The sequence below is a fragment of the Ailuropoda melanoleuca genome, chromosome 8 (assembly GCF_002007445.2).
Source record: "Ailuropoda melanoleuca isolate Jingjing chromosome 8, ASM200744v2, whole genome shotgun sequence".
NCBI classification, from domain to species: Eukaryota; Metazoa; Chordata; class Mammalia; order Carnivora; family Ursidae; genus Ailuropoda; species Ailuropoda melanoleuca.
Window position 1 is genome coordinate 95,105,645 of NC_048225.1, and position 3,865 is coordinate 95,109,509.

The following is a 3,865-nucleotide window of genomic DNA, read 5'->3' on the forward strand; positions in this document are numbered from 1 at the left end:
GCCAATACATTTTATCCCCCTTATCAGTGAGTATCTCTGTGTTCACTTCTCCAGTTGGACTTGAAATGCTTTGCTTTATTCCGCCTTTTTAAGAAGCAGCCAAAGGTTGAGTAAGACACTTACTCATTAGGGTTTAGTCTTGAAACATGGGGGGAAATGGGTTAGGATATCTCGACTTAAAACTCCCCAATGAGTAGCTTTAGTTAAATAATAACTTGGATGAGTAACTGTTGCCCGGAGGGCATCACAAGGCAGATCAGGTAGGTGAAAGGCTCATAGGCCTTTATAATGAAAGTGCCTGTCCTTGATCTCTGGGACACAGGGTGTGAGACCCAGAACCGGAGATGTCATTTATCCCCCACTTTGCCTGTCCCAGTGCCTTAACCGTGATGGTCGCTTAATTCTTGATTTTCTGAGTGTGCGGATGGAAGCTAGCCTGCAGGCGTGCCAACAGAAGGAAAGGGAACCTCCGTAGAAGGACAGGGGGCAGAAAGAATGGTTTTTCGATTTTAGGCCACAGTGAAATGCTTGCGGGGGTAGAGTTCAACACACTTTGAGGAGATGAAACATCCTGAGTTGGTAGGAGAGGAGGCATCCCGGAAAAGCGCAGTTAACCTCTGAGTCTGCAAAGGACTTTTCCAGAATGCATAAAGGTACCAAGTGCAGAAGTTGTGTCTCCTCCAAATCCCATTAGTGGGGAAAGAGAAGATTTTCACAGCACCTTTTTAAAAAGTGAATGGCAAGAAACAGGATTTTTCTTTCCTCTGCCTTCCCCTGGCACCCCCCTCCCCCGTGGGGACGGAGTGAGGGGCCCTGAACCACGGTGTTCGGAATAATGGCACCAGAGCAATAATGAGACCTTTCTCAAGGACTGATTTGTCTGCAGAAAGGAGAAGTCATCAGGTATCCATTGTGAGCAGAGTCGCCTTCTCTTAACAATGGCTCTGATGAAGCTGGTAGAAGGTTCTTATCAGGAAGAAAAGACTCCCAGCAGCAGGAGAAGGGGAGAGGGGGAAAAAATGAAAGGCTCCCAAACCCCCAAATCATCCTCCAGGCTCAGTGTGGTGGAGAGGGTGAGGGGAGGCACACTTCCTGAATGCCAAGTGACACTGGCTGGTCAGTCCAAATGAGCCTCTAAAGAAAGAGATTAACAAAGATGAGCGGGGGCGGCTTTCCTGCAGGCAGGCATTTAGCAGGGAGGGGACGTTTAGGCACTGAAGCCCTGCAATCCTGCGTTTCTCAGGCTGCGGGAAATAGCTAGAGGTCATACAGCTTATCCTTTGGCCTCTGCCTAGGGATTTTCTAGATCCAGGTCACAGGGCCACCCTTCTTTAGCTGGATTCTGGGAAGGAGGAAGAAATTCACAGCCAGCGGAGAGTTTGATGAGACTCTAGGCCCATTTTTTCCAGGTTACAGGCACTCAATTCAGAAACAATAGATTTTCTGGGTGCCTAGAGAAGGGAGGAGAGAATTGGAATTAATTTTACACCTGTTGACTTCTGTTAGGGGCTTTACTGATTTGACTCAATTAATCCTCATCACCTCCCGAGACAGGTGACTCTGATCAAACTCTAATCATACGGCCTTCTGTTCAAAATTCTTCATCGGCTCTTTATATTAAAACTGAGGGAAGGTCTGGCCTTCTTCCACACCCAGAGCTGAAAGCTTCGACCACGGGGCCACCACCCACCTCTCCTGCCTTTCCTCCCACTACTTACACGTAACTTCTCCCTCCCTGGAACTCCCAGAGCAGTTTTCTTCTCTCTTATGAGATTTCTCCTATAGGCACCTTTTACTGTTATTTATGGTCTTACCAAGCACTCTCTGTTGACCCATGAGTTCTTCAAAGGCAGGGACTGTGTCCTGCCTATTATCTCTCTATCTTCCACCCACTGGCACATAGTAGGTGATCATTAAATAGTGATGGAACTGGATATTCATTAGCATTTGAATCTCTAATTCTGAAGTATCATGAACTGTGTCTTGCGGTCTCGAGGTTGATTTGGGAAGCAAATTCATGGGAGACCTCTGGATCTGCAGAGGCAACATTCAAGTGCTAGCTGGGACATCCCGCAGCAGAGCTGTTCCGGATGCCATCCTTATTAGGGACAAGTTGCTTAAATGGATTTGGATTTTGGCTCCTTTCACCCCTTTTCCTTCTCCTCTAAAGAGGGTGGATAGAACATTACAAAGTGGAATTTATTTCACACCTAGACTTTGCCTAGCACTTGTTACCCACCTTTACATCATTAGCTGGTTTAATCTTTGTAAGGATCCTTTGAAGGAGACATTATTCTCATTGTGTAGGTGAATAAACAAAGGTGTAACAAAGTCAAATAAGTTGCTTAAGGTCAAATAGCTAGCAAAGACCCATACTGACTCCAAACTCGTGTACTTGCCCACTATACAATGCTGAGCTCAGTCCAAAGGATGAACACATGTATCCTTTAAATTTCTGTAAGGTTTTTGTACACTTCTCTCCATTCTTTAAGAGCTGACAGCAAATTTTGGTTTTCTACTGTTATGTGAGAATATTCTGGGAACCAGGGCTGCAGTCTTGCTCTTCCTTGTTAAAAATGAAATTTCAAAAAGTCCCTTAAGGATAGACTAGATGGATAATAGAAGGTAGTAGCGGGTGGACCCTTAGAATACCCAAGGCTGTCTTAGTGATCATCAGGGAGCCACTGGTCGGGCAGAAAGAATATGAGTGTTACGGTCAGAAAACTATGGTTCAGAGCCCATCTCTGCCACTGACCGGTCAAGTGAAATTTGAGGAAGTTATGTGAACTTCGCAGGCTCGGTATTCTCATCTGTAGAATGGAGAGCGTAATAACCCTTGGATTGTTTGTCGTAAGGATCGGAAGAAAGGACTAAATGTGATTAAATGACCATGGAGGAGTTGAAATTGCCACCATGATGGGTGAGCCACAGTTAATTAAGTCACCCTTTACACGGGGCTTTTAGATGTGTTCTCTTATCCTTCCTGAAAGTGACCAGATCCATGTGATACAACGTTTTATTTTAATGCCTTTCAGCCTCTGTGCAGGAAGCTTGCCCAGCCCCATTCTAAACTCAACGAGCGCCAATTCAGAGCGCTCCTGCCCTGCCTTGCTCCATAGACATGATCTATAAAAGAACTTGTCAAGACGGCACTTGGAAGAGGGCAGAGCAGGAGAGGCAACAATGTACCCATTTTTAAAGATATCAAAGTGTGTAATGCTCACCTCCACAGCACATATGCTAAAATTGGAATGATAAACAGAACACTAGCCCGGCCCCTGTGTAAGGATGACACATAAATTTGGGAAGCATGTCATATTAAAAAAAAAAAAAAAAAAGAATACCAAATGTTTAATAACTTGCCTGAGACCATGTGGTTAGTTAGTAGCAGAACTCGGAATCAGATCAGATCCCCAGACTCCTCTCAGGACACCAGGAACCAGCAGCTTAGAAGAGATCTTGTCCTGGCCCAGGGAACAGGTGACAGTCCAGAAGTAGATGAGATTAGTTTTTCTCCTCGCCTCTAATTTCCTTTGATTTCCGTAGCCTGGCTACATGCTAATGGCTTGGCAGAAACTTCAAAATTAAACTTGTGAGAGCAATCACTGTTATTGGACCTCTAGGCAATTATAGTAGCTGTCAAAGGTTTTAAAGCCAACATCCCGCCTGACCCTTTCCAAATGACTCAAAAGTGGCATTTTAATGAGAAACGAAAGCAGAAAAGGTGTTTTTAATTTTTTTTAAATAAAAGGGTTTTTTTCTTTCTTTCTTTCTTTCTTTTTTTTTAAATGGACAAACGGGCACTGAATTTTATTGCCTATCCGAAGGGTACAGGTGGGATTGTGAGACTGGGGAGCAGAGCCCA

At 44.7% G+C, this 3,865-nt stretch overlaps 1 non-coding gene across 1 annotated transcript; it reads left to right on the plus strand.

The window, feature by feature from the left end:
• Positions 1-3,216: 3,216 nt before the first annotated feature.
• On the plus strand, positions 3,217-3,323 carry LOC117803576. Its single transcript, XR_004627525.1, has one exon. It is a non-coding gene; the product is annotated as a U6 spliceosomal RNA (small nuclear RNA).
• Positions 3,324-3,865: the final 542 nt, after the last annotated feature.